Raw genomic sequence first — 19328 nt, 5'->3', positions numbered from 1 at the left:
AGGGGTAAGTTTTCTCCCGTCTTTGGATAGTAGGTGGCCTAGATATGTTACTTGGGGTTGGCAGAATTGCAATTTCTTCCTGGAGACCTTGTGACCGTTCTCCGCAAGGAAGTGGAGGAGTTGAATGGTGGCTGTGACGGCAAGTGGAGTGGTGTCGGCCGCCAAAAGAATGTCATCGACGTACTGTATTAACACCACTCCATCGGGTAGTTGGACTGCATCTAGTTGCCTCTTGAGGGCTTGGCTATAAATGCTGGGACTCTCAGTGTAGCCTTGGGGTGCCCTACAGAATCTGTACGAACGGGCTTTTAAGGTGAAGCCGAACAGGTAGCGGCTGTCTGGGTGGATGGGGATGGAAAAGAATGCGTTCTTGAGATCAATAACGGTAAAAGTGGTGGCAGTGGACGGAATCAGGGTGAGGATGGTGGTGATGTCTGAGACCACGGGGTACTGAGGTATGACTACTTTTTTAACTTCTCGTAAATCAACAATAAAGCGGTATGCTTTCTCATCTCCCTCGCCTTGCTTTTTTACAATGGGTAGGATAGGGCTGTTGCAAACATTACTGACTACTTCTTCTACCACTCCTGCATCGACTAGGGACTCGATGATTTCCACCAATGCCTTCTCGCCTTCGGGCGATATCCGATACTGTGGAAGCTTTGGGAGCACTGCGTCCGGTCGGACGGTTATGTGTACTGGGTCGATCACCATGCGTCCTACTTCTGAGTCGGTTTTAGCCCATAGATGTGAAGGTAACGTGTCGAGTAGGGACAGGTCAGCATCGGTTATAGAGAGCATATGCCGTGTGTGACAAGGTCTGAATGGATCTGGGTTATCGTGCAGAATGACTCGAACTCCGTCTGGGGAGCATCTGATGGTAGCCCGAAAATGTTTTAGCAAATCAAGTCCCATAATAGCATCGGGGGTGTTGGAGGAGAGTAGAAAGGTCGTGTCAGTGGTGTTATCTTCTAAGTCAAAGGAGATTGGTGCTGATAAGGGGTTAGTGGAGGGCGTTCCATTGAAGCCTATTGAGGTTACATGTGAGCCAGACAAGGGTGCCCTAGGAATCAGTCGTTTAGATAACGCACTACGTGTCGCCCCAGTATCTACCAGGAATGGAGACTTGGTGCCCAGGACCTTAGCAGTGACGTAAGGACATTGCTGGTCAACACGGAGTTCGATTGGATCCCTCCCCTGTCCCTGGCGGTCCTATGCGAAGTCATGGGTGCTTTCGTAGTCGAACTGCTGACACTGGTTTTGTCGGGGGCGATCAAAAGTGTTTGGTCTGCCTGGCCTGTCGTTGATGGCGTCGTTCGTGTACCCTCGTCCCTGTCCTCTATTTCTGGGGTCCCTATTTTTGTTCAATTCCAGAAGGACCGGGCACTGGGATTTCCAGTGTCCGAACCCTCTACAGAACGCACATTGGTTCCCATCTAAGTCTCTCCGTCCGTTGTAGGGTGCAGGTGTATGGTCTCTAGGGGGTAGCTTTCTAGGGGCGGTTGGTTGGTAATTCCCTTTCGGGGGCTCCCTTCCTATGGTCACCCCTTGCAACTGTGCTATCATTACCCTCTCCTTCAGTTCCTTTTTCTTCCTCTCTGACGCCCTATCGTTCTCATTCTTTTGGTTTTCGTAGTATTGGGCCATCTGGAGGATTGCTGCGGGTTTGGAGGCTGCCCAACTACTCTCGCTGGTCTGTAGCTTCTGGGAGACTTCTTGTGACAGACCCTTCACATAATTCTGGACAAAGAGGTGATGTCCGGTTGCAGTGGTCATGTCCTGGCCACTATAATCGGAAAACACAGTCTCGAATCGAGAGAAGTATTCAGACACATCCTCCTGGGGTTTCTGGCGACAAGCCGTCACTATCGACCAGTCTACCTTTCTTTCTGGGATTAGAGTCTTCAATTTCTGTACAATCTTGTCTGGGAGCTCCAATATGGCTTTCGGGGGTTTCTGTCCCGGTTCTCGCTGTTTATCTATGGTATCGAGTTGTACCCAGGTATATCCGAACGGCTCAGCGTGGTCAACTTTCGGGATTTGCTTCCACACATCAGCCGGCAGACATAATCCGAAGAACAAGTCGATATCTGCTAACGTCATTATTGTTGAGCCTAAGGCTGTACCTAGTTCGGTGTAGAAGGCAGTCGGGTTCTTTCTCAAGTCGGGTAGAGTTTTTCTAAAGGTCAAAATATCTTGTCGGTCCCATGGCTGGTAGACCCAATTATATACAACCCTTCCCTTCGCATCTTGGTGGTTGATGTCGTCATGAGTTCCCTGACCTCGTGGGGGGACCCAGTAGGGGGCGGCCACTTTGATGGGCATCATGGTATCAGTCCTTCCTTCCTGGGGTTTAGTCGCTATGGGGGTTTCTGCTTTAGTGGCCTGTCTGTGTTCTTTAAGGTGTCGATAGACCTCGAGTGTACGAGTGAAGAGGTTCGTCACATCGCCCTCTCCTTCTTCCCCAATGTCTACCTTCCTATATAGGGCCGCTAAGCCTTCGGGACCTTTATCGTGGTACCTATCCTCATATGTATTCAGGGCGTGATAACAAAGTCGTACGACAAAGTGTCGTCTGCGGCTGTCGGCATATGAGTTATACACGTCTGTTATATACTCCTCACTTTCCTTTCGCTCCACCAGTGTCCCTACTATCTTGTCGATTCCTGCTCCTTCCTCCCTTGTTAGTCGATTCATTCTGGTGGAATCTTTCTTTCTCACCTCAGGGTCATCCAATGTTATTGCCGACGTTGTGTTCAGTACAAGAGGCTCGGCCGGCGCGGAGGCCGTGAGGACCGAGGCCCCTGTACTGCTTTCGCTTGTGTTTGGGGGTTGTGGGTGTTGCACTACCGATTGGAGGGTGCGTATGGAGGGGGCATGTAAATGATCGGGGGACCTAATAGTAATTCATCATTTGTCCGTTGCTTAGAGGACAACTCAGGGTAGAGCATAGAGGGGGTCCTAACAGCGTACTGGCGTGATGTTTCGGGCTCCTGTCTTAGTTTAGTTTCCCTTCTCTCCTTTACTTCTTCTTCTAACTTTCTAGCGGCAAGGTGAGCTGCCTTTCGTAATTCCTTTTCTGCTTTTACCTCTTCCCTCTTTTTCCGTTGCGTTGCTTCTTTGCGCCACATGCCGATACTGTCAAGCATAGTAGGCGTCGTTTTATTGCTACGCAGAGCTATTTCTAGCATTTCTATCTTATGGTCGTCGAAGGATCCCATCAGTGGCCACTGACTCTCGGGGTCCTTCCTTGTATATTTATGCCATAGCTTGCTATAAGCTACGGCGACTAGTCCATATTTAGTGAACATGTCCTTATTAGGGGTGCCTTCCAGTGGAGCCGGATGGTCCACCTCTAATAAGCGGTCCGGGCAGAACCAACTACCAATCAGTGGGGAGAAGATAGGCATGACGGGTTTCAACGGGGACAAAAGTCAGCACTACCTATCTTTTCACTGCTTGCAAAGACTAGACAGAATATCTCTATTCCTCGTTATTTGTAAGCAGAGAATACCTCCAAAGAACCAATATCGAACAACTAGTGTTCGGACAATCAATCAATCAATCAATGGGGAGATAAAGATAGGCACGACGGGTTACAACGGGGACAAAAGTCTGCGTTACCTACCCTTCACTATTTGCAAAGACTAGACAGAATATTTCAATTCTACGTTATTTGCAAACAGAGAATATCTCAAAGAGAACTATTCTTCAAAACAATCAATGTTCGGACAATCAATCAGTGGGGAGATAAAGATAGGCACGACGGGTTACAACGGGGACAAAAGTCTGCGTTACCTACCCTTCACTATCTGCAAAGGGAGAGAGAGAGAGAGTATTTCTACTCCTCCCCGTTTGTAGACAGCGAATATCTCAAAGAGAACAATCAATGAGCAATACTAGTATTTCAAATAATCAATCAATTATTTCGCAATTTGTCGTGTTTCACGACCTTACCCGGACCGCGTGGACAGTTTCTCGTCTTCCGCCTCCAGCGCCCGATCGTCCTCTACTTTCCGTATTTGCCGCGGCACTCCTGATGGTTCCCAGTCAGGACCGTAGATCACTCGAGAGAGGTCTGCTCAGAACCAGTGAAGTTCGGATGATTGGCTGCCAGACGAAGGTCTATCGGGCAGGAGCTCTCCCGATCGTTGCAGTCGTTCACTCTGTCGTCAGGACCTCTCCCACTGGATCCACGTGTCGCTGATGGGCCCCACGTTTGGGACGCCAATTGTTAAATGGTAGCGGCAGTTTCAGTCGATAACCCTTCAAGTATTGCCCGGCGGTAATCGCCTCTCATACCATTCGATAATTTACCAATGAAAGAGGCAGGCGCCGGAGACTGAAAGGCAGGAAACAAAGTTTTTATTCCGTCGGAGCAGAACACATCAGATCAGACAGCAAGGTATCGTCACGAGGTGCTCTAACTGCATCTCTGAGGCCTGGCCTCTTATACACAGGTTTATGACTTTATTGCAGGGTTATCATACATGGCACATTCTTGAGATTGTTTTGGAACATGAAAGAACATCCTCGGAATCCCCACTTCGAGCTCGCTCCCACACATATCTACAGTGGAAGTCCCCACCCCATCCACAGTAGGAGATGGCTATCACACAGCTGGACATTCCGCCGATTCCCGGGGGTGTGTGCGACCGGCCGGGTCTCAGGGGGTAGGGGCTTTGATCTACTGTAATCCCTTTGATGTGGGGTGTTTCCCTTACAGTAGGGGTAATAAACTGCATCCGCAGGGCTAGGTGATGGCCTGGGATCGGTTCGGACAATGGGGCGCAGAGGAAGGGGGTTATCAAAAGAGATGCATGACCATGTATGGGATGTCGGTCAGGCGTGGGATGTGGTTCCATGGCAGGGTCGCGCAGAAGGAGAGGGTTTATGGCCCGTGTATGAGAGAGCGGGGGTGGCCGGCGCGCGGGGGATGCTTGCAGCGCCAGGGGAACGCGCTGGCGATCGGCAATGAGCAGGGAGAGACCAGGGTGCCTAAAATGGCTGCCGTGCGCTTTCCTGCGTGTCGCGCTGGGGAGAGACAAGATGGCGCAGATAATGTTCAGTTTGCAAGCTAAATTTCCACAGGGGGACCCCAACGCATAGTGTTCCCTAGTGTATGTGGAGAGGTGTGGCTCACTGGTTAGAGGCGGCAGATCCGTAAGCAGAGAATCGGCCAGGGACCAGGGTTCAATTCCCGACGCGGCAGGGTCGTGGACCAGGGTCAAAACGGACTCGATAATTCTCGCCTCCGTACCTACTCTAACCAGGAACACACTCGGCAACTCTGGGCATTAGCTTGCCTCATCTCCACAACGGCCCCCCACATTCGCCGGGGATGCCTGGTTTCACCTTGGAGATACCCTGGAGGGACCATCTCACAGGGATAGCCAGGACGGGTTCCCCAGCGGTCTACAGCGCCACGACGCCTCAGGGCAGCAGTGCGCTTTACAAGACACATATTATTTTTTTTTTATGTAGGTGTTTTCACTGTATTCTGAGTGTCTTTTAATATAGCACTGGCTCTAGGACTGGTTAGTCAGACTCAGTTACCACCAGTATCCGTCTGAAAAAGTTGAGGGTACAGGATGATTTTGCAACAAGGCTTCTTTCTGCTCTTCTGTTTGTTCTTTCTGCACGTTATCCTTCTTCCTGCACTTTTCTTCGTCTTTGAGGACTTCTGTTGCTTCTTTCTGCATTTCTTTTGTTTCTTTCTGTGCATTTTTTCTTCTTTCTTCACATGTCCTATCTCTGTAGGCATAGTTAGAAATTAGCATTTGAAAAACCTTTGAAATTCACTGAAAAAACTATAGGTTTCAGGCACGTTATAGTTGGGAATTAGCATTTAAAAAACCTTAGAAATTCACTGAAAAAACCATAGGTTTCAGGGGCGTTATAGTTAGCTGGACTTTTCACTCGTACAAAACCATTGAAATTCCCCTGTTATAGTTAGTTCAGCTAACTATAACTCGTGCGCCCGCAATACACTGCTGATGACGTCACATATTACATCACTCATGACATGGCCAGTGACCTCACTCATGACATCACTGATGACATCTCAAATGACATCACTGATGACATCACTGATGACATCATCCTTGTGATAGTGGTTGACCTCCTCTCCCCCTAATATAACCTTTGATACACACATTCACAAATAGAAAGTAAAGTTTTCAAAACAATGGACATACCAATACCAGTTACAACAACCTATTCAGTAATTCTAAGATCCACATACACATCCACTCATTCACCAACAGTCCTATACAGTCACTCGTATATGTACTCACTCATCATATGTACTCATATACCTATACATCCTGTTACACAACGCCACTCACCCATAGTTACTCACACACATAGTCGCTCAAGCTAATAAAGAATCAAACATCCATTTACTTGCATATACAGTTATACACACACCACCACACTTACTTCTACAGAAACTTACACATACTTAGTCTTTTAAACAATCACTTATAGAAACACATACTTATTCATACAGGAACTCTTTCAATCTCTCACTCTCACATATACTCACTTATATACACCAATAGTCACATATACTAGTTTAAAACATATGTAGTTACTCATAAAGACACTATTGAGACAGTCATTCATTCACTAACACACCCATGCACACACTCATCCACCCATACAGTCCTGCACACATGCTGTCTTCAACACATACAAACAGTGAGTCACTCATTCATGCACCTATGCACTACGTAATACCCCCCCACCGATCCATACAGACACTCAGACACTCATACTGATACTCAAAAAAACAACTAATAACCTATATAGACACTCATGTAGCTACTCACCAACCCATGCAGCCACTTCTACATAAAGTGAGAGACTGATACAGATATTTACATATTTAAAAATTACTCACTAAGCCATGTATTCACTAAGATACACTTAGTCAGTTATACAATCAATTTTTCACAAAAAAAAATCATCCATTTAGACACTTAAATACCGATTTATTCTTCCATCGACCTTGAGATATACATATATAAAACATATGTAATTTTCCGAAAACCACACATTCACTGGATGATGTCATCAGTGATGTCATTTGAGATGTCATCAGTGATGTCATGAGTGATGTCACTGACCATGTCATGAGTGATGTAATATGTGACGTCATCAGCAGTGCATTGCGGGCGCGCGAGTTATAGTTAGCTGAACTAACTATAACGGGGGAATTTCAATGGTTTTGTACGAGTGAAAAGTCTAGCTAACTATAGCGCCCCTGAAACCTATGGTTTTTTCAGTGAATTTCTAAGGTTTTTTAAATATTAATTCCTAACTATAACGTGCCTGAAACCTATGGTTTTTTCAGTGAATATATATATATTTAACACTCATAATCGTCTTAAAGACACTCAGTCACTGGATGAGGTCATCAGTGATGTAATTTGAGATGTCATCAATGACACCCACTGATTCTTCAATACATGTTGGTACATATATTTAACACTCATAAACATTTTAAAAACACTCACAGTGACTGGATGATGTAATCAGTGATGTCACTGACCAAGTCATGAGTAATGTAATATGTGAGGACATGAGCAGTCCATTGTGGGGGTGCGGGAGATAGCTAGCTCACTAACTACAACGGCTGTATATCACTGGTTTTGTGCTAGTGGAAGCTAAGTCTAACTAGCGCCCCTGCAACCTTTGGCTTTTGCAGTGAATGTGTATGTGTGTGTGTATATATATATATATATATATATATATATATAATCACAGAAAAAAAACACAGGTTTCAGGGACGTTATTGTTAGGAATTTGCATTTAAAAAACCTTCGAAATTCATGGAAAAAAATCACAAGTTACAGGAATGTTGTAGTTAGGCTGACATTTCACTTGTACAAAACCTGTGAAATTCAGCCGTTATAGTTAGCTGAGTTAACTTTCACTTGTGCCCCCGCAATGCACTGCTAATGATGTCACATATATCACTCGTGACATGGTCAGTGACATCACTGTTGACATCATCCAGTGACTGAGTGAATCTAAACATTTTAAGAATGTTATATACTCCGAGGTGTATTGAAGAATGAGTGGGTGTATGAGTGTGTGGATGATTCAGTGGGTGCATGACTGACTGTATAAGTGAGTGATTATACATGTCTCAGTGAATGTATGGGTGAGTGACTAATCTGTGTGAATGTGTGTCAGTTGGTGTGTAAGTGGCTGCATGGGTTGGTGAGTAGCTACATGTGTGTCTATATGGGTTATTGATTGGTTGTCTGAGTACCTGTATGGGTGCTTGAGTGTCTGTGTGGGTGTGTGACTCCCTGCATGGATGTGTGGGTGTGTGATTCACTGGGTATGGGTTCATGAGTGCATCTGCGAGGGGCTGTATGGGTGAGTGAGTGTGTGTATGGCTGTGTCGGTGAGTGAATGGATGTCTCAGTGTTATATTGGTAAATAACTGCATATGTGAAAGGCAGTATATGTGAGTGTTGGGAGTATATAAGTGACTGTATGTGTTAGGGGGTAAATGTTTGTGATTGGAGTCTTTAAACTGTATCACATCAGTACATATGGCAGAGTGTAAAAATTATGACCTGATCACAGCGCAGACCCTGTGCAATCACAGCATCTGCGGCCCACAGTGCCTGCAGACTCCTAAAATATTTTTAATTGTCTTTTTTCAGTGTCCATGTGCTTTCTAGCCTGCATCTTCCAAACGTTATCATAATTCCAACATACATTTCAGTACATTCTTGAGTAATAATATGCAGTGGTAAAGAGCGGCTTCTGTGCCAACTCAATTAATAAAATAAGTGAATAATAAATAAACTGTTTATGTTCATTGACTTTTAAATGTCTGAGTCAATTCAGACTATAGTTACCACACAAGTTATTATGATACATGATTTATTTTTCACCTCAACTTTGCATATATACATTACAAAAAAACTAACAATGATACATTAAGATTTATCATTTTAAAAAACACGTGGTCTACTAAAGTACCACAGCAGGGTCCGCTTGGGATTTCCCCATACTTGCCTGTACTTGACAGAAGTGCCAATCAGGTGCTAATTATAAAATGACAGGTAAATATTCTTCATACTTCCACGAGGTGTTCTCCGGGGCACAGATACATTACAGCATGGTAGAGCCAGGTGGTGGGTGAAGAGTTCTGGTTTGTGAGTGTCTTGTTACTGTTTAATTGAAGTAAGTGTTAAAGGTGCTATCAAGCTTGAGTACATGTTGTCCTAAAAGAAATACGAGGTGTTCACTCTTCCTGCTCCAGGCCACAAGTCTAGAATAACTAGCACCAGCTTGAACGAGCAAGTCCTTAAATCCTACTTGGAAATCCCCTTGGCCCGGGCTGCTCAGATGCATGGCTCAGTCTTTGCAATCCACTCGTGTCTATGTTATGAAAGGAACATGACAGGTCAAGGATGTGTACATTTCAGTACAGAATGGGTCGTGAATGAGTTGCAAAGATTGCAGTTAAGAAAATTAATACAAAAAAACCCAACATGTTAAAATAACGAAATAAAAAAGTCAAAAATTAAAATATATTCACAAAGGAACGGTGTTTTATTAATAACAGGTATTTGTATAGCTCACGTTTATCCATAAGGATATCTTGGCTTTAATAGCAGATGTTTATTGTTACCCAAGTCAATGGTACTCATTTTATCGACCTCAGAATGATGACCCGTCCGGATTTGAACCTGGGACCAGGAGATCAAAGACAGGCCCCTGTAGTGTAGCATTAGTCCCCTAATTCATTAGACCTGGCTATGAACGTGTTATGTAATAATATCAACCATGCCATTCCTGTATGGTCCCCAACATTACCGCTAGAGAGAGCAGGGGCCCTAGGCGGGAGGCTGTGGAGCTGCAGGACTCCATGCGTTGCAGAGGAATGTGCGTGAGTGCTGAAGTGGCAGGTGCTGCAGGACCACAGTATGCAAACCACCCACAGCAGAAAGATGCAAACCACCCACAGCAGAAAGATGCAAACCACTCACAACCAAAAGATGCAACCCACTCACAACAGAGAGATGCAAACCACTCACAACAGAAAGAACCACTCACAACCGAAAGATGTAAACCACTCACAACCGAAAGATGCAAACCACTCCCAACAGAAAGAACCACTCACAACAGAAAGATGCAAACCACTCACAACGATGCAAACCACTCACAACAGAAATAACCACTCACAACAGAAAGATGCAAACCACTCCCAACAGAAATAACCACTCCCAACCGAAAGATGCAAACCACTCACAACATAAAGATGCATACCACTCACAACAGAAAGAACCACTCACAACAGAAAGATGCAAACCACTCACAACAGAAAGATGCAAACCACTCACAACAGAAAGATGCAAACCACTCAAAACAGAAAGATGCAAACCACTCCCAACAGAAAGAACCACTCACAACCGAAAGATGCAAACCACTCCCAACAGAAAGAACCACTCACAACAGAAAGATGCAAACCACTCACAACAGAAATAACCACTCACAACCAAAAGATGCAAACCCCTCCAAACAGAAAGAACCACTCACAACAGAAAGATGCATACCATTCACAACAAGAAGATGCAAACCACTCACAACAGAAAGAACCACTCACAACCGAAAGATGTAAACCACTCACAACCGAAAGATGTAAACCACTCCCAACAGAAAGAACCACTCACAACAGAAAGATGCAAACCACTCACAACGATGCAAACCACTCACAACAGAAATAACCACTCACAACAGAAAGATGCAAACCACTCCCAACAGAAAGAACCACTCCCAACCGAAAGATGCAAACCACTCACAACATAAAGATGCATACCACTCACAACAGAAAGAACCACTCACAACAGAAAGATGCAAACCACTCACAACAGAAAGATGCATACCACTCACAACAGAAAGAACCACTCACAACAGAAAGATGCAAACCACTCACAACAGAGAGATGCAAACCACTCACAACAGAAAGAACCACTCACAACCGAAAGATGTAAACCACTCACAACCGAAAGATGCAAACCACTCCCAACAGAAAGAACCACTCACAACAGAAAGATGCAAACCACTCCCAACAGAAAGAACCACTCACAACCGAAAGATGCAAACCACTCCCAACAGAAAGAACCACTCCCAACAGAAAGATGCAAACCACTCACAACAGAAAGATGCAAACCACTCACAACAGAAATAACCACTCACAACCAAAAGATGCAAACCCCTCCAAACAGAAAGAACCACTCACAACAGAAAGATGCAAACCACTCACAACAGAAAGATGCAAACCACTCCCAACAGAAAGAACCACTCACAACCGAAAGATGCAAACAACTCCCAACAGAAAGAACCACTCACAACAGAAAGATGCAAACCACTCACAACAGAAAGATGCACACCACTCACAACAGAAAGAACCACTCACGCCAGAAAGATGCAAACCACTCCCAACAGAAAGAAGCAAACCACTCCCAACAGAAAGAACCACTCACAACCGAAAGATGCAAACCACTCCCAACAGAAAGAACCACTCACAACAGAAAGATGCATACCATTCACAACAGGAAGATGCAAACCACTCACAACAGAAAGAACCACTCACGACAGAAAGATGCAAACCACTCATAACAGAAAGAAGCAAACCACTCACAACAGAAAGAACCACTCACAACGGAAAATGCAAAACACCCACAACAGAAAGATGCATACCACTCAACAGGAAGATGCAAACCACTCACAACAGAAAGAACCACTCACAACAGAAAGATGCAAACCTCTCAGAACAGAAAGAACCACTCACAACAGAAAGATGCATACCATTCACAACAGGAATATGCAAACCACTCGCAACAGAAAGATGCAAACCACTCACAACAGAAAGCGAGAGGGGCCTCCATAATTGATCAACGTTTGTCCATGCTCCTTAGCCAGACTCCCAACTCATAACATGAAGCCCCCTAACTCTGTTCCCAGTACTGTGGGGGATCTTGATATGAGCAACCTAAACAAACAAAAGCATCCTAGTGTCTCAGTGACATGTCCCTCTTTGTTCTGCTCGCCTACTCTGCACCCCAACTACAGCGTTCCTACAGCAGTGGGGGACAGGGTATCTGATTTTAGTTGCCGAGTTACTTTGCCGCGCTTTTCCTTTAAAACACCCATCCAACAATTTGGTTTCTGTGAGTATCTTCATTTTACAGGCTATGCCAAGCGAAGACATGCCAAATACCTTTTTGCCGTATTAGCAATTTTCTTTTCTGGAAAGGTCCCACAAATGTTTCAACCAGATTAGCCCATAAAATATCTTCCGGGAGACCTGAAAGTTCTCCCAGTAACTGGAGCAAGCTTAGCATCACTGCTGGTTGACAAGATGCTGAGGGCGGTGGATGTGTTAGACTCGTGTTCATCTGCTAGCCACAAGATGGCTGCCACACTAGGAATAATGAGATGTTTGGTCCCAAAACTGCTTCTCGCTCTCTTATGTCTGCATCAATCTTGTGGTCCATAAATGTCTTTCATTAGTTGTTCCTCATGTTGAAACGTGTTTTTTAACCAATGATTAAATAAACCCCTATACAAAAGAGAAGTTTGAGTAATGGGCCGCAACACAAGGCACCGTCCTATGACTGCAGGATCTGTACACCTGCCAAATGGAAAGAAGAACTGTAACCACACAGAGCACGCCTCAAGACAGCGTGGGTGCAGTGGTACTACAGAATATACCACCTCAGCTGCTGTGGGGAAGAACTGGTACTCATAATAGATGCTCCTGCTTCTCAGGCATGGTGCTCAAGGTGGCATTTCATTCATTTCAGAGGAGGATTGAACAAACCCATAAAGACTGGCAACTACTATGCCCTCAGCCTGAAAGGCGGGTCATTATTCAGGCATGGAGTGCTGACCCCTCCTGCAGCGGTCATTTCCCTGCTAACACGCTGCGATCATAGAGGACTTGTTGCTGCCATCAAACGGCACTCACGGATCTCTCTATCTGTTCCCCACCCACGGCTCTCCTCTTGCATGTGTGCCCGCCATCGCTCTCTAACCCCCGTCTATGTCCTGCTCTGACATCGCTTCAACCTGTGCATACTTTTCCCCAACGGGTCAATGTGTATCTTTATTATCCATCTCCAGCCACTCCTGAGCCTCTTGGACCTGCCAATGTACATCATAACCATTGGCCCTAATATACCCATTGTCATAGTCCACGCCATGCATTACCCCCTGGTCATTTGCACCAATAGGCAGTGCCCTCCATAGGCCATCATTCAATACAAGAGCATGAACATTACTGAGGTGAATGGAACATCTGAGCCAAGCTGCAGTCAAGAGGTCTCAGGCCAGGGTACTGTGATGAGGGTGTCCCCTGGAGCTCAGGCCCCCCCCCCCCACCGCACCTCGCTGCTGCGGGGGCCTATGTCACTCCACTGCTTTCACTCCAGGAGATTTGGAGCTTCATTTTATGACCAGCCAGCTTCGAAGTGTCTACAGAGGATTCTCATCCATCCTGTATGCAGGTAGAAGGAAATTAATCAAAAGGCGTCCAGCTCTGCGGAGCTAGTTTTTTTGATGTTGCTCATCCTGAACTCTAAAACTATCAGTGCCCAAACTTCTACTCTCTTGGGACTCCGAAGAGTTGGCAGACGTGCCACCAACAGCAGGCAGTGAACCTCAGTGTTCCAGAGGAAAAGCAGGATTCTGCTGTCCTTACTTCTGTCCAGCAATAATTTCAGTCCTATGAAGACACAGGTTTCTCGTGCTGTTTTTGGGTGGCATATATAGCCATTCTAACAGCGAACTCTCATTAACCTGTTAGTTCATTTTCCAAACATTTTAGGTCAACATCCTAATATTTCCTTCAATCAGGATTACGCCATCTTTATCAGTTGGATGGCTTTTCCAAAATATGGATTATTTTTATTTTTGGGTCAGTGAGTTATCTTGCCCAATTCCTAGGTAAAATAATTTGGTTTGGAGGTTCACTGTCCATGGAAATATCTGTGCTGCGTCTCTGCAGAGTTATCTGGTGGAGGACTGCTGGGAGCTACAAACCACTATGGTTGAAGCCAGTTGTCTGCACTGTTTCCACAGTGATGAATAGTCTGTACCATCTGGTGCAATTGTCACCTAGATGAACCTTTCTTGGCGCATCCCAGCACATGAATTTTCCAATTACCTTCATTACCATTTAGATGGGGCTATTCGGAAATAGCCCCAGTCACAAGAATGGACATTCTCAGAGAAAAGGTAGCTTCAACAAGTGACATTAACTGGCACTGCCTTGCTAACTCAGTAATATCTCACACACAACTTCACTCATATATTCGAGTTGTGTGATAATAGAAAGTCCTCCAATTTCTGATGGACATAATACAACTGAAGGAGAATCCACCAGTGGAATTTCCTCCACTAAAGTATGCCTGTGGTTTTGGAAGTTTGACTATGGAATATTCATCCTTATTTAAAATTTCCTTCAGAAGCTGTATGATTTTCCAATAGCAACCAACCAGGGCCGGTTCTAGTATTTTTGGAAGCCCAGATTTAAGGGAGTGTGCAAGGCCCCTCTAATTTGCATACAACGTGACATCACAGATAATGCCATCACAGGAAGTGCGATCAATCGAATATCATTCCTCTGGTATTGTTGAGGTGACTTTGCAAGGAGTACCTTATCTGGTGTGAGTATCAATAAACTAGTAATAGCATAAATAATTACACAAACAAAATAAGTGCGTGCTTTTTAACACCCTACTAATTGGAAATACAAGGCTAGTTTCATGTCCTATATCTTTAATTCAGTGTTAACAGATTGTTTGCAGATTAGTATATATGTGACACTTATAGAGTGCACACCTATCTGAAAGGCAACAGAGAGCTATACAGGGGCAAAGGCATGTTAGGAGGAGGAGCTGGTTAGTGTTTCTGTTTCACAACAGAACAAAGAACAGAAGAGCTTAAATGGTTGCCCCTTCCTCCTGTGCTAAAACCTTTAAGGGCTACTAGTACCCAGCATTCCTCATAAAAAAACTAGCATACAACAAACATGAAGGCTAATAATCCGGGATGGAGGAATGTAATGATTGGGATGCAGGCAAACAGGACTAGGAGTAATTAAAATTACCAGTAAGTAGCTGAAACATTACCAACATGTCTTCAGCCCCTTCATCGCTAGTGAGGAATACCAAGGCACCATCACAAATGACCTTCATATTTAGAAATAACCACTCAATTAACCATCTTTCTTGCTGCACACAAAGTAATGTATTAAGGAATATAAGTAATGTAGCCAGAACAGCATTAAACACTCCCAACCCCCAGTTTATGTTATCATCCAAAACATTCTACAACTTGTAATGTATTACAAAATTATTAGGGGCTGCTCACATGGCGGTCCTACACATCTCTGTAATTGACACCACTTTAAACTCAGCTCAAGAGGCTGTACCTCCTCTAGTAGAATGACCCTGTACTTCAGAGGGCAGAGGGGTTTCAGATAAAGAGAAGGCCAGAAAAATGGTCTGCGTTATCCATCTATTCATAGACACCAGTGATGCTCTTTTCCCTCTGTTAGATGAACCAAAATAAACGAACAAGGAATCAGATGTTCTGAAAGCTTTTGACTTTCCAAATAGAATTCCAGAACTTTTTTGACATACCAAATATGACATTGCAATTCCTGAGGTGAGGCTGAAGAATCCGTCAGGGCTGGAAGGACTATTTCCTGACTCTTCTGGAATGAGGAAGCAACCTTGGGGATAAACATTGAGTCAAGCTTGAGCACCACTCCATCCCCCAAAAATGGGATAAAAGTGGCTCTTGTCATGAGGGCTCCTAGCTCTCCAATCCTCCTGGCTGTCACAAGAAATGCCACTTTTATAGTTAGGATTTTGATATCAACTAACGAGAGGGGTTCAAATGGGTGAGTCATCAAGGCTTACAGAACTAATGGCTGATCCCAGAAGGGACACAATGGTTTAGCCATTGGATGTGAAAGGAAAAACTTGTCATTTAGCAGAAAACAAGATCCTCCTTATCCGGTAAAGTCCCCTGGGGATTTCTGATTGCCCTAATTGCTGCCCATTGAGAGCATAGTGTTGACATAGCCAGATGTTTATATTAACCATCCCAAAGAAACTGCAGATTGTCATTAAGTGTACATTCTACAGAGGAAGGACCATGGATGGAGGCACCTCTTTTGGCATGCACTACAATGCCTCCTATTAGATTTTAAAGTGGATGGTTTACGAAAATGTTAAGTTACAACATCTGAATTACTTGCTAAACCTTTATTCTGTAATTCCCTCCTCTCAACCTCCATGCCGGGTGCCATAGCCTCTGTCAAAGAATGGTGTTTTGAGAGCTCAATACAAAGGAATCATTTGGAGAATCTAGTGATCTCAAATGGCAAGGGATTTCAGAATGGGGGACCATAACCTTATTGGCCAAAATGGGACCACAAGAATCAGCTGCCTGCTCTCTGACTGTAGTCTGTAGTCTGGCCAAAAGTTTGGGGATCAAAGGAAGTGGAGGGAATGCATACAAGAGGAATCTGGGACATGGGCATGTTAGCGCATCCCCACCCTTTGCTCCCTCCTGAACATACCTGGAGCAAAACCTCAGAAGCTGTGCATTGTATTGGGAAGAAAATAGATCCAGAAAGGGCCTCTCAAACCTCCTGCAAATTGCCTGAAAGGTTGGTTTGGATAAAGACATCTCCAGGACGGATGGAAAGATTTGGTTGAGGCTGTCCACTATCATACTGTCCATCACTTTTATGTAGACTGTCGCCCGAAGATAGCAGACGAGTCTCTACTCATCTGAATAATTGAACTGCTATCATATTGAGGGACTTGGATGTAGTTCCTCCCTAATTATTCAGTCACCATATCGTCATATCTAACCACCAGATTTGATCCCAAATTCCAGTTTTGATAATGCATTTTTGCTCTCAAACTGCACTGAGCTCTCTTCAAATGGTTGGTCGGCGGATCCGAGGTATTGGCCATCTATATTAGAATATCATTATCTCCAATGTTGTTCCTCACCTAGGGGGACTCTCATCTGTAGTCAGCACCTCTGGAGAATCCTTCTGCAGATAAGCTCCTTTGCTTGGCTATTCAGGGAGTAGCCAACACTTGGACTCTCGTCTGATCTCCAGTGTCACTGGGACAATCAAAGTCCTCTGACTTGGGATTTCAGAACGAGTGACGGATGAATCGGGTACAATCTTGCCCATGGTACCATGACGACACATGCTGTCATTTGCCCCTGGAGTCCTAACGACTGCCTTACAGGAAGCATTTGCATTACATCTACAGTCATACGTCTCCAGGATACAGCAAGAGCCTCTGGAAGAAACACTTTGGTCAGGTCTAACCTCGCCTGTATAAAAGGCATATGCTTCAAATGGGTAGTTTTGCATTTTGCCACATTCAACAGCTATCCATGGCTCTAAATGCACTTGAAAACTATCTCCTGCAGAACCAGACCCAGACCAGGGTTCAATGGCATGTGCCTTGAGCTATGGCTACAAGACCTCTAGCAACCCCCTGTGCAGTGTTTAAAAGTTCTGTTACTAATTCTTAGTATAAACGTGGTTGAACATGATAAAGATGAACGTAACAGTTTTGAGATCTCTTCTTTCACCTGCATACAATGTTTTTCCCATTTATACAGCACACCTGGGAAACACACATCTAAATGCAATTAAACAACGCTGCTATCCAGGGCCGGGCTGGTCGTAGCGAGCACCGGTCATTTTTCCGGTGGGTCAGAAGGGTGGGGGCCGGTTTTGCATCTCTGCTGCAATATCGGGCCGCTATAGCACAAGCAGGAGCGGTGCTTCTCATTAGCAGCTACCTCCCCCTGAACCTCCCCGCTACCGAGGCCGTTTGAGAGCAGATTGACAGGCCTGGTTGCTGCTCCCAGTCTGGTCGTGCTGCCATCTTGACACCCAAACTGTCCCCTTTTCTTAGGACTCTCAGTGCTAAAGTTTGGCTGCAAGGCTCAGGGGATAGAATTTGCCGCCTAAAGACCATTTAACGGTTCGGCCAGTATTTTCATGTCTATACCAGGAAAAAAATGGAGAAAGGAGCTAAAGCCTGCCTTTTCCAGCCCTCTCTAGGCTGATTTGTATATGGTTGTTCCTCGACTATAGCACAACAAGCAAAACAATGATAAAGTGGAATGCTTCCTACGAGTATTACCAGGGACTAAAATAGTGAAACTCGCTAAGTGTGATTGATATGCACCCTGTAGTATAACACATTTTAGGATAAAATGTGCATCTCATTGAAGAGGCGTAACAAAGGGACAGGGGATAAGAAATGACATGTCTGGGGTGTTTCTACCTGAGCAGGACCAAGACTAATTTGTATAAGTCTGTTTCCGTGGCAGTATTAACACAGTGAATGAAACATGGACTGGAATTCTTCCCAAGTAATGACCATTGGCTGAGAATAAACACGTATTCATCCCATCGCCTTTTGATGTTCTCAGCAGTGAAAAAGAGCAAAAGCTCACATGAATAATTGGGATATAACTTTATAGAATAGATAATTCATGGTTCTCTAATGAACTAAAATCTACCAATTTGAAAGTGTGCGTAGTATAAAGACAATGGCCTAGAGATTAGGATATCTATATGAAAGAAAAGAAGATATCAACTTAAATTCAGTTTATCTGCAAACAAAGCATCAGTGAAGCCAATAAAATCTATTTCTCTGATTGTATCACCCAAGATTTGACCCTATTGAAGGAATTATTCCATTTTGTATCAGAACTGCAATCTCCTACATCTTCTTCAGCTACCTTTAAGCTACTTTACCTTCAAACAACTTTGTGATAATCGTGCTTAATTTTTTTTTTCTATTTAACTAGTGCATCACAACATATAGGTTGAAAAAAATTGCTACACCTGACAACCTGCCTATGGCAACTCCCAAAATCCAAAATGTGATTACTTTAAACTATTTTACACCAATTGATGGGGACCAATATTGATGCCACTCTTACAAGCTTGTGTTCGACCAGTGATGCCCAACTAACTTAATGAAAAAACTACTTTCTTCTCTCAAAACTCCCCTGTTTGACTTGTTTACTTTTCTTTAGGACAAGTCATTTTCTTCATTGTGTGGAAGGCTGCCATTGTGAATTGCTTTAAATGTTGTTTTTTTTAAACACCCATAACCCACAAGATATTAACAACGTTTGGCCAGCCTCTCTCTGCCAGGCCACAGTGAGGCCAGATGCCACCACACGGCAGTTAGAGAGCCCAGTGAGGCGTATGGTGCCCTCACCATGGG

This window comes from Triturus cristatus, chromosome 3_1, assembly GCF_964204655.1.
Source record: "Triturus cristatus chromosome 3_1, aTriCri1.1, whole genome shotgun sequence".
Taxonomy (NCBI): Eukaryota; Metazoa; Chordata; class Amphibia; order Caudata; family Salamandridae; genus Triturus; species Triturus cristatus.
This window is presented reverse-complemented; position numbering follows the sequence as displayed.